Raw genomic sequence first — 13,247 nt, 5'->3', positions numbered from 1 at the left:
TAAGCAAAAGCTAGTTTTTCACACGCCGCACTGTTTATGACGTCATATTCTCCTGAACTATGTGTCAATGATATAATTTTACAGATACAGGGTGTCCAGAAAAGGGTTCACTGATTTCAAAATTAAATACTCGAAAACAAAGATCGATAGAGGAATGCAGTAAACGGTATGTTTATTGTGAAAGCTGTAAGACGTTTATACAGCAGTTTGAAATAATAGTTACAAAAGTTGCTAACAGATGGCGCTGTACGCTGTACAGCTCATATCAGCATACATAAGTGGAATAATCGTATGAAAACAATCTTTGCAAACAATCACATCACAATGTTTTCAAAATGTTCGCCATTGGCACTACAGATGTGGCGCAAACGAAGAATGAAATTGGCCATCACATTTCGTAGTGTCTCAACCGAAATGGATTCACATGCCACAGAGATCACCGTTTCAAGCTCGTCCAGCGTGGCGGGATGCTTCGGGTAGACCATGTCTTTTACTGTGCCCCACAAAAAAAAGTCACAGGGAGTCAAATCCGGCGAATATGGAGGCCAATCCATGCCTGCACCAGTAAATTCGGGATATTCCAAAGCAATGACTCGATTCCCGAAGTATTCCTCAAGAAAGCGAAACACTTGTTCGGTCCGATGTGGTCGGGTTCCATCTTGCATAAACCATTCAGTACCTGGTCGATCCTCTAACGCTTGCTGTGTGGCGACAAATTGTTCCAAAATTGCAACGTAACGTGTACCCGTGACCGTTTCTCGAATGAAAAAAGGGCCAATAATGCCTCTGCTGCATACTGCAGCCCACACAGTAACTTTAGGAGAATACAGAGGTTTCGCTTCACACCAATATGGCTTTTCGGAACCCCACAATCGCCAGTTCTGCTTATTCACGTATCCATTCAGGTGGAAGTGTGCTTCATCTGTAAACCAGATGCAGCCAACATCAAATCCTTCACTATCAATCATTGTGAGCATCTGATTAGCAAAGGCAACCCTTTGTTGCACAGCTCGTTCGGGTATGGCCTGGTGCGTTTGAATTTTGAATGGAAACATGTGTAGGCTCTTTCTCAGTATTTTCTGCGTGCTGGAACGCTTCAAACCAGTCTCAGATGCAATTCTACGGACGGATGACATTGGATTTTGCTGAATAATTCCAGAAAATGTGGCGATATTTTCAGGGGTAACTGCGGTTTGCTTGCGGCCAACATGCCCCACTATATCATCAGTTACGCTGCCTGTTCGTTGAAATTTTGCGAAGAGCGTACGAATGGTTTTCGCATCGGGTCCTTTTGGAACATTAAATCGTGCTTGAAAACTTCACCTTGTTGCCGTAGGACTCTCTTCTAACCTGTGGTACTCTAGCACCAGAAAAACGCGTTGTTCAATAGAGTACATGGTTTTAATCTCTTCCTTCGGTACGCTAACCTCCTTTCACGTTTCAATAGTGGAACTGATCGCTCTGGGCTTCGGATCACTATTTATACTAGGCACTACGTATGGCGATTACAGCGCCATCTGTTAGCAGCTTTTGTAACTATTATTTCGAACTGCTATATAAACTTCTTACAGCTTTCACAATAAACATACCGTTTACTGCATTCCTCTATCGATCTTTGTTTTCGAGATAATTAATTTTGAAATCAGGGAGTCCTTTTCTTGACACCCTATACATTCAGTGGTATACGTGGATACTGTTCGAAAATTATTTTGCGAATTGAGTCGGTAGTAAAGACGTAGTAAATTAAATCGTCATATCTGACTGCATGAACAGCGAAAATATAGTGAGCGATAAAGTTTTTTTCGTTTCATGATTCACTTATTTTGTTAGTCGTTGGGAGGGGGGAAGGGGTTAGCGAGAAAAGGTTTCCTAGAGTTTTTGAATTAGGTGCAAAGCTTGTTGGAAGTCGCTAAGTGCTTTCATTCTCAAATACTGGATGACTAAACTTCGGGTATTTGCGCACCGTCAGTTACGCTGCCTGAAGAAAAACGAACACAGTTGCTAACAGTAGCACTTGTCTTATTGTGATTAACCTTTCTTGTAAGATTTTAATAGATCGATTATGTTGTTTATTAACTTTTACGTCTTTATTCTTTATGTCTACATATTTATTTCTCAACATAGTTATCCTGGTAACGAACGCATTTCTCTCGACGAGAGACCAGTCTGTTGATAGCGTCACTGTAGAGTATTTGATTTTGTTGACGGAACTACAACCTCAACTATGCTTGCACCGCTTCATCACTGTCAAAGTGAAGTTCTCTGAGGTGTTCTTCAAGTTTTAGAAATAGATGAAAATCGGATGGGCTCAAGAGGGGACCGTATGGAGGATGATCGATGACTGTGAACCCAAGGTATCGTACTGTTGTAGATGTCACAGCGTTCGTGTGTGTATTCTGGCATTGTCATCCTGAGGAGAGGTTGTTCCAGGGGTGGACGAACTCCTCGAATTCCAGACGCGATTAAGCGCTCTGTTTCTCAAGCACCGGAATAGTTACGTTACATAGTTACTGCCCTGTTACCCGCAGCAGTTCGGAATCCTCTAGCGTTAGAGACCTGCAAATACGTTGACGTGAAGAATAAAGATATAATAAAGATATAGAATGTTAATGACGAATGGTAACTTGCTCCCCTTCTTGCAGCGGTGTACCGTAGGTCTCTAGAAGAGCGTAGGGTTCCAAAGGATTGGAAAAGGGCACAGTTCATTCCCGTTTTCAAGAAGGGACGTCGAACAGATGTGCAGAACTATATACCTATATCTCTAACGTCGATCAGTTGTAGAATTTTGGAACACATTATGTTCGAGTATAATGACTTTTCTGGAGACTAGAAATCTACTCTGTAGGAATCAGCATGGGTTTTTAAAAAAGACGATCTTGTGAAACCCAGCTCGCGCTATTCGTCCACGACTCAGAAGGCCATAGACACGGTTCCCAGGTAGATGCCGTGTTTCTTGACTTCCGCAAGGCGTTTGATACAGTTCCCCACAGTCGTTTAATGAAAAAAGTAAGAGCATATGGACTATCGGACCAATTGTGTGATTGGATTGAAGAGTTCCTAGATAACAGAACGCGAGATGTCAATGGAGAGAAGTCTTCCGAAGTAAGAGTGATTTCAGGTGTGCCGCAGGGGAGTGTCGTAGGACCGTTGCTATTCACAATATACATAAATGACCTTGTGGATAACATCGGAAGGTCACTGAGGATATTTGCGGATGATGCTGTAGTACATCGAGAGGTTGTAACATTGGAAAATTGTACTGAAATGCAGGAGGATCTGCAACGAATTGACGCATGGTGCAGGGAATGGCAATTGAATCTCAATGTAGACAAGTGTAATGTGCTGCGAATACATAGAAAGAAAGATCCTTTATCATTTAGCAACTGGAAGCAGTTAATTCTATAAATTATCTGGAAGTAGGCATTAGGAGTGATTTAAAATGGAATGACCATATGAAATTAATCGTCGGTGAAGCAGATGCCAGACTGAGATTCATTGGAAGAATCCTAAGGAAATGCAGTCCAAAAACAAAGGCAGTAGGATACAATACACCTGTTCGCCCACTGCTTGAATACTGCTCACCGGTGTGGGATCCGTACCAGATAGAGTTGATAGAAGAGATAGAGAGGATCCAACGGAGAGCAGCGCGCTTCGTTACAGGATCAGTTATTAATCTAGTAATCGCGAAAACTTTACGGAGATGATAGATAAACTCCAGTGGAAGACTCTACAAGAGAGACGCTCAGTAGCTCTTTACGGGCTTTTGTTGAAGTTTCGAGAACGTACCTTCACCGAGGAGTCAAGTAGTATATTGCTCCCTCCTACGTATGTCTCGCGAAGAGACCACGAGGATAAAATCAGAGAGATTAGAGCCCACACAGAGGCATACCGACAATCCTTCTTTCCACGAACAATACGAGACGGAAATAGAAGGGAGAACCGATAGAGGTACTCAAAGTACACTCCGCCACACACCGTCAGGTGGCTTGCGGAGTATGGATGTAGATGAAAATGTAGATATGTTTTAATTTAAAAAAACTTTGAGAGTTTTCACATTAAAAATTCGGAGCAGTACTTTTCAGCACGCCATCGTAGAAGTAAGCAGGCTTCTCTTGCAACAGTTAACGAACTACCAAGTGCAGGTTGTTAGAATTTACTGTAGCAGTTTATCCAACGTAAGCAACATCAAGTAGGCATCGCTTTATAGAAGGAGCTATGTATCGCGGTAGGAAGAGCACATTCTTTTTGAAAGTCCTAGAATCGCAACATGCCGGTGTGGTATGTGGCGCTGCATAGTCTAGTACCAGATCTTCGGATATTGACAATCTTCGGCGCTACTGCTGCTCGCTTAGCGACCTCATTGTGTGTGTGTGTGTGTGTGTGTGTGTGTGTGTGTATGTGCGTGTGTGTGTGTGTGTGTGTGTGTGTGTGTGGGTGTCTCACTTAATCTTGAACGTCAACTCCTTGCAGGTAAGGAAAGTGTTTATTTTAAGCAAGTGAAAAGTTTTCACGAAAAACCTATTATAGTATATGTATTTCACTGGCGAGTTAGGATGCTTAACAGTAAAAAGTAGGTGTATTTTTTCACAGACAGCTCACAGTGTTGGTAGTGCACAGTGCTGCTGCCATAATGCCTTTCCCTGATGGATGGAGAATGTTTTAATATGATCAGTAATTTTGACACTTTCCTCTGATGGCATAGCATTAACACTCTTAGATACACCCCTTCCATCTTTCCGTGTCTGCCCACTACACAGTAGTTTGCGAATCCTTCTAACTCTCTCATCAGTTACTGTATAAACGCTTATTCTGCATACCGCAAATCGTTTGTCTCTAACCTGAACAAAGTACCTAAAAGACTTTTCACGCCTGCACCCCTTTTCACTTATTTGGGCGACATCATTTTACATCACTATCTACGATCAGTCCTTGCATTATTGCATTCCGTATTGCTTTCAGTTTCATTCCACTAGTATCCCATTCGAGGAGGCAGCGGACGTCTGCGAGCTGAGATTTGGCGCCAGCAGGAGGACGGTGGCGCCACCGGGAAGCGTACACACATTCCGGCATTCAGGGCCGGAGCGGAGCGGCGCGGCGCCAGCGCTGGCCGGATTTGCGCGCGCCACTGAGCTGGCGCCAGCCAGGCCTGTAATCTGCGCCCGGCGGAGCGTGCGCGGCCAGTAATTGCATTGTGTGCGCGCCGGTGCACAATTGCAGATCATGCCGCTGCCGCCGGGGCTAATCTTATTGGTGGGACGCGAGCGCCGGGGCCGGGGAGCGCGAGGGACCTGTAAATAGTGCGCGGGGATCAAAGGGACGCCGGGTCAGAGGAAACGGGAATTCTCGCGGGGTCGCCGCCGGCGGACGCCGCTCCGTCCGGCCGGCTGCGAGGGTGTGAATTAACAGACTCGGCTCCCCCTGCTCGCATAACACGATGCAAATCGCAAAGCACACCACGCCTCCTTCCCTTCCCCTCCGACTGTGCCCTCCCTTTTTTCCATTTCGCCTGCGAGAGATCTCGCCCGCCAGTTCTCTCTCCGCGCAGTATTTTGCGCGTCTCCCTTCTTTATTTCCATTCGAATCGCCGTTTGAAGAGAAAATTACCGCGCGATAAAAGGACGCCGGAATCCTATTTTTGGCGGCGTCTGTGATGAGCGCCACTGGGATGCTAATACGGTGCTCCGGGCACCACCTCTGACGTCACCGCTTCGTGCCCGCGCCGCTTCCGTTTTATTACTCCCACTTTGAGAGCGGCTCGCTATGAGTCGACTCTAATAGACCCGGGCGGGGAGTCCAGTACAGCTTAATGTGGACCGACTGCGGAGGAGGGGGAATTCCATTTCTCGATTCGTAGTTTCCTTTACGCTGCATCGGAACTAGTAAGGCTACTGTTTCCCTTCGGTATTCCTTACGTAGGTACTTTTTATGCGGTTACAGCATTTTATTTTTAAATATTATCACGCAATATCCATTCTTAAAGTAAACAGTGGAAAGTAAGTCCAGCTCTCTTTCAGAATATTGTTGGTCTAGTTTTAATCCGGCAGCTATACTTACCTAACTTTTAACTTTTAACACAGCAGCGCGTATCTGTATTATCATAGAGCACTTAAAACGAATCTCTGATTAGGTGTATCACTGAGCAACGACCATATCATAAAATGCGAGTCTTATTTCGATGCTCTTTCGTCCTTTGGTTTCAAAAAATTTCAAATGTGTGTGAATTACTGAGGAACCAAACTGCTGAGGTCAGGTCCTTAGACTTACACACTACTTAAACTAAATTTATGCTAAAAACAACACACACACCCATGCCCAAGGGAGTCCTCGAGCCTCCGGCTGGAGGGGCTGTGCAATCCGAGACATGGCACCTCAAACCTCGCGGCCACTCCGCGCGACCCTGTGGTGTTGTTCGGCTCTTACAACTTTTTCCTCGCTATATCGATGTGAAAGTTATGTACCCCGTGCAGTTAAGATGTTTCGTAACATGCTGAACTCAGCGGGTAAATCCACTTAGCTAAACAAAATTTATTTCATCACTTTTGAATTTTTGAGTTTTGAAAAAATTATTTTTTAAAACCCATACATGGAATTCTTGGTCGTCACGGAATGTATTCACAAAAATGTTTTGAGCCAAATCTTTTTAAAACTAACAGAGAAGTAGCATTTTTTCATATCGACCATTTTGATTTTTTCAAAGAAATTGAAGTATACTTACCTTCTTAACACTATATACATACGAAGAGTGTAAATCAGTTACAAAAACATTGTATTTATAATATGTGACAAGAATTTAATGTAAAATAAGTTTACTACGACGTTATACAATGTTTGGCCCAGTATGAAGGGAGAATAAATAAAAGACGACTTGATACGTTTGAAAATTGTATTGTTTACTTTCAAATTACGTATTACATCACACATTCCCGCCTGCTTTGCGTCCGTATGGGCGGGACGTCGGCCGCGGGTATAGCTGACCACGCGGAGTATAACTGCGTCTTTTCTCGCCGTCAGGCTTCGTGCTGTCATCAATCGTCAGGCTTCCGCGTCACGTCACAGTTGGTAGACTACAGGGGCGTTACCGCTAGAGTGTATGTCTGTATCGTGGTATGAATGAAACTATGTGAAGTAACTGGACTGTGTTGGGCTGTTGCCGGCCGGAGTGGCCGAGCGGTTCTAGGCGCTACAGTCTGCGGCCGCAGTTTCGAATCCTGCCTCGGGCATGAATGTGTGTGATGTCCTTAGGTTAGTTAGGTTGAAGTAGTTCTAAGTTCTAGGGGACTGATGACCTCAGATGTTAAGTCCCATAGTGCTCAGAGCCATTTGAGCCATGTTTTGTTGCACTGTTCATCACCTGCTCGAGCCAAGAACTTCACACCCCGCCGCCACCCATCCTGCACTAGACAACTTCATAAATATTTACTTTCCAGGTCAAACTGAGTCCACCCGAATGTAAATCCGATGTTTGTAATTTGCATTATATACATAGTTATACTTATTTATTTGCGTTGATTTCGGATGTACATCTAGATTAGGCACATATACACACAAGATGACAAATTTTATGCACATATTCAGACATATTGATGTAAAATTGGCGTTTCAATTAAATTTCTGCACTTTACATATCTATCTAGTCATAGAAAACTAACTGTGGTGTCACCGCTAGACACCACACTTGCTAGGTGGTAACTTAAATCGGCCGCGGTCCTGTAGTACATGTCGGACCCGCGTGTCGCCACTGTGTAATCGCAAACCTAGCGCCACCACATGGCAGGTCACAAGACACGGACATGACCTCGCCCCAGTTGTACGGACGACATAGCTTGCGACTAGACCTACCAAGTATTCCTCTCATTTGCCGAGAGACAGATTAAATAGCCTTCAGCTAGTCCATCGCTACTACCTAGCAAGGCGCCATGTGTATCATTGCTAATTGCTTACTACTATGCAAGAGATGTATTTCAACAAGAACAAGACTACATTAAAGTTAAGTATATTAAAATCTCTCTTCTTTTCTTTATAGTTTTTCATCCAGTCTCCTGTTTCAGAATTTACGCCCGTCTGCGTTAGTTTCGCGTGCACCTAGCCACTCATTGTGTCGAGACCTTAGGGAATCGACACAACAATATTTTGGCGACGAGGTGTGGTGCCGCGCCCACGTTGCAGTCTTTGTGTTATACTTGCTCTAATTTGCTTGTGTCATGGCTTCGCCGCATTCTCCAGATGTACTGTCCGAATTTTTTCGCTTGCAGAATCAGCAGACGCAGGCGTTATTGGAAGCCCTTGGACAGCTCGTCCAGGGTCAACGTGCGCTGCAAACCGATGCGGCGGCAGCCGCTTCTTCGCTACCGCAGCCACACAACGCTGTCGCACCGCCATTTAGGCCCTTTGAGGCCACAACCGAGAGCTGGACTGAGTGGGCCGATCAGTTCCGGTTCCACCTCACAGCTTATGGAATTCAAGGTAAAGAGCGGCAGCCGTTTTTGCTTTCTTGTGTCGGTGTGTCTACCTACCGGGTGATAGTGAAATTGTTTCCCCGACGCGACGTAGCAACTCTGACCTACGAGGAAATTTTGTCTGCTTTGGATGCCTATTTCAAAGAAACAGTAAATGTAGTTGCAAAACGGTATACGTTTTTTCGTACAAAACGTACGGCCGGTCAGACTAACAGGGAGTGGGTAGCAACTTTGCAAGGACTGACTAGAGACTGCGCGTTTGCCTGTGAATGTGGCCTCCCATATTCAGATACTATGGTGCGTGATGCAATTGCACAGAACGTTTCTGATGTTCGCATAAGGGAACAGATTTTGAAACTAGTTAATCCCTCCCTGCAACAAGTGATAGACATATTGGACAGGCAAGACACACTTGACTTTGCTCAGGCATCATTTGAAACTTCGCCAGCAGTGTGTCACGTTAATCGGCCCGCCCGGCCCGCTGCACGGGACGCTGAGCGGCCCTCGCGCCCGACTTCGCAGCGGCCGCCTAGCTTGCAACCACGTGCGCCGCGTAAGCAAGCAAATGCAGTGAAATCTTGCCCGCGGTGTGCAATTAGACATTCGCGTGAAAATTGCCCGTCACGCCAAGCTATTTGCTTTTACTGTCACAAGAAAGGACATGTACAAAGTGTTTGCCGGAAAAAGTTAAGATCAGACAATCGCACAAATTCCAGGCCTTTTGCTTCGCGCCGGAATCGAACCCAGGACAATCAGGCTCGTGGACCTTCACCCATGGACATCCATGTAGTACATTCCCACCCGTCCAGTGACACTTTAGCTCCCAGTGACTGTGTTCGTCCCACCCAAAGTGTGCGTCGACGTCGCCGGAAATCCCGTAAAGTTGCAAGTGCTTCTGGACCTGTATCAGTTCAAATTGCACGAGACAGTCGCTCTTGTCGTCAACACGACAATAAACTTTTTGTGGACTTAGACTTTGCAGGAAAAGTGATACCATTCCAGCTCGATACCGGAGCTGCAGTTTCATTGCTCAATCACGACACGTACAAACAACTGGGCGCCCCGCCATTGCGTGCCGCAAATGTTACGTTAACTAGTTACTCAGGACAGCATATACCTGTGTTAGGACAGTGCAGCCTTATTGCAACATACAAGGGACAGACAAAACTTGTGTCATTTTATGTTCTTCGTTCCTCTAGTGCAGTGAACTTGTTTGGTTTAGATTTGTTTCAATTGTTTAATTTGTCTATAGTGAATCAGGTCCTATCAGTGAATCAGACTGTGCCTTCCGCCAGTGTTTCTAGTCTTTGTGAAGAATTTGCAGACATTTTTGCACCGGGCCTTGGTTGCGCTAAGAACTATGAAGCGCATTTGGAACTGAAAGACAACGCGCACCCGAAATTTTTCAGAGCGCGCAATGTTCCCCACGCATTGCGTGATGAGGTCGCACGAACATTGCACGATTTAGAATCTCAAGGTGTAATTGAACGTGTGCAGGCTTCTCTCTGGGCCTCACCCTTAGTAATTTTGCCAAAACCTTCCGGAAAATTGAGACTTTGCGTGGACTTCAAGGCAACTGTGAATCCACAACTTGTGACTGCTACTTTTCCTTTGCCCCGCCCGGAAGATCTTTTTGACAAACTGTGCCCGGGAAAATATTTTTCAAAATTGGACCTAGCAGATGCGTACTTGCAAATACCTGTGGACGAAGAATCCCAGCGCGTCTTAGTGGTAAACACGCATCTTGGCTTGTATCGCTTCAAAAGACTGCCATTCGGGTGTGCATCCGCCCCTGCTTTATTTCAGCAATATTTACAAACTATTTGTGCGTCGGTCCCTACGGCTGCGAACTATCTGGACGATATTGTAAGCTCAGGAAAGACAGAAGCAGAACATTTGCAAAATCTCCGAACATTATTTCAGGTATTGCGTCAGAATGGTCTTCGCTTGAGGAAGGACAAATGTGTGTTTTTTGCTCGTGACTTACCGTACCTGGGCCATGTCCTTAACGCCCAAGGTATACATCCGAGTCCAGAGCACCTTCGTGCCATTCAGGACTTGCCGTCACCGCAGAACTTAAAACAGCTACAGAGTGTGCTGGGTAAGGTAAATTATTATCATCGGTTTGTGCGCCATGCTTATTCTATTTCAGCTCCGCTTCATCGCTTACGCCGTAAAGGTGTTCCGTTCGTCTGGACAACGGAATGCGAACGCGCCTTTCGCCAGTTGAAATCGGCGTTACTATCAAATACTTGCCTTACGCCATTCGATCCCCGAAAACCCCTTTTGTTGATGGTCGATGCATCGGATTTCGGGATCGGTGCTGTGCTTGCGCACAAGGATGGCTCGCATGATCGCCCTATTGCCTTTGCGTCCAAATTGCTCTCATCTGCGCAAAGAAATTATTCACAAATAGAGAAAGAAGCTTTAGCTCTCGTGTTTGGTGTTACCAAGTTCCATGACTTCTTGTATGGTCGTCACTTTACAATCATCACGGACCACAAGCCTTTGACATCGCTTTTTCATCCGAACAAGCCTGTACCTCCACGTACAGCGCAGAAATTCATTCGCTGGTCACTTTTTCTCTCGCAGTACCGCTACGATATCTTGTATCGGTCCACTGCTAAGCACGGCAACGCTGATGCGTTGTCCCGTTTGCCTGTTGCTGAGGATAAGGCATTCGATTCTTCCGAACTTGCTTGCATGTTCATTGATTCGGAAGCCGATGACGTGGTCGCATCGTTTCCGATTGATTTTCGTCGTGTAGCTACAGCCACAGCTGCTGACCCTGTCCTTGCTCCCGTTTTGCGTTTTGTTGCTTCGCAATGGCCCTTGTCAAAGTCACGGATCGAGGATCCTTTGGTTCGCAGATTTTTTGCTCACAAGGAGAGACTTTTTGTACGACGTGGTGTTTTGTTGTTGCGTTCCGATAATGATCAATCCCGAGTCGTGGTCCCACGTTCGTTACAGTCCTCTGTCTTAAAGCTTCTTCACCAAGGACATTGGGGTATAGTGCGAACGAAACAACTTGCTCGACAGCACTGTACTTGGTTCGGAATCGATGCTGCGATTGCGAATATGTGCTCCTCTTGCGTGGCGTGTGCCGAACAATAATCCGCACCGCCGCGGAAATTCTTTGCATGGCCGAAAGCCACTTCCCCTTGGCAACGCTTGCACATCGATTTTGCTGGTCCATTCTGGAATGCTCGATGGTTGGTTGTGGTCGATGCTTTCAGTAATTTTCCTTTTGTTGTCCGGATGTCTTCCACGACGTCTTCTGCCACCATCCAAGCCTTGTCTGCTATCTTTTGCCTTGAAGGTCTTCCGCAGACTATTGTTTCCGACAATGGCCCACAATTCATGTCCGCAGAATTTCAGTCGTTCTGCAAGGCCAATGGTATTCAACATCTGACATCCGCGCCGTTTTCGCCTCAGTCAAACGGTGCCGCGGAACGATTGGTCCGGACTTTCAAGTCACAGATGTTGAAGTTGAAAGAGTCGCATTCTCGGGAGGACGCTTTGTTGCTCTTTTTGTCCTCATATCGCTCTCAGCCCCGCGATGGTCGCTCGCCGGCTGAGTTGCTCCATGGTCGTCCTCATCGAACTCTGATGTCTTTGCTGCATCCGCCACATCAGGTTCCTGTGCAGCGGCAGACTCCTGCTTTTGCTCCTGGCGACGTTGTCTATTATCGCAACTATCGCGGTTCACCGCGTTGGCTCGCAGGGCGCATTCTTCGCTGCCTCGGCCGCGCGATGTATTTGGTTTTGGGGGCCTCTGGTGAGGTGCGTCGGCATCTCAATCAGCTGCGCCTCTGTCGTCGCCTGGGTTCTGCCGCTCCCCGTCTGCTTTCAGCGACGGAGCCGTCAGGTCAGCGCCTTGGGGACCCATCTACTGGCTCGCCTCATCCCCAGGTGTTACCGACGATGCCTTCCATTTTGCCTCATGGCGTCGCGCCGCCGCAGCCGCCGCCGGCGCCGCCAGCAGCGGACGCTTCGCTGCAGCCGCCTCGCGCCTCCCTGGGTCACGCGCCGCCGCTTGCTTCCCGTGACCAGCCGTCCTCCGCCATGGACCTCTTGCCCGCTCCGGACCAGATGTCGTCTTCGCCCGTCGGGTGCTCCGACCACATGGAGGTCGACCCTTCTGTCTCATTACGTGCGCATACACCTCATGTTGACGTGCACCCTGGACTAGGTTTGCAGGCGTTTCCTAGCTCCCCTCGGACCGAATGGCCGGGTGCGGGTGGCACAGCCTCGCCTGTTGTTAGGCTCCCCACCTCATCGCATACGTCAACATGGGGTCCTCCCCACGGCGGGCGGAAGCCTTATCTCACGACCGTTCGCCGTTTTGCGGGGGAGGAATGTGGTGTCACCGCTAGACACCACACTTGCTAGGTGGTAACTTAAATCGGCCGCGGTCCTGTAGTACATGTCGGACCCGCGTGTCGCCACTGTGTAATCGCAAACCTAGCGCCACCACATGGCAGGTCACAAGACACGGACATGACCTCGCCCCAGTTGTACGGACGACATAGCTTGCGACTAGACCTACCAAGTATTCCTCTCATTTGCCGAGAGACAGATTAAATAGCCTTCAGCTAGTCCATCGCTACTACCTAGCAAGGCGCCATGTGTATCATTGCTAATTGCTTACTACTATGCAAGAGATGTATTTCAACAAGAACAAGACTACATTAAAGTTAAGTATATTAAAATCTCTCTTCTTTTCTTTATAGTTTTTCATCCAGTCTCCTGTTTCAGAATTTACGCCCGTCTGCGTTAGTTTCGCGTGCA

This window comes from Schistocerca nitens, chromosome 1 (assembly GCF_023898315.1).
Source record: "Schistocerca nitens isolate TAMUIC-IGC-003100 chromosome 1, iqSchNite1.1, whole genome shotgun sequence".
In the NCBI taxonomy this organism is placed as follows: domain Eukaryota; kingdom Metazoa; phylum Arthropoda; class Insecta; order Orthoptera; family Acrididae; genus Schistocerca; species Schistocerca nitens.
Note: the sequence above shows the minus strand (reverse complement) of the source record.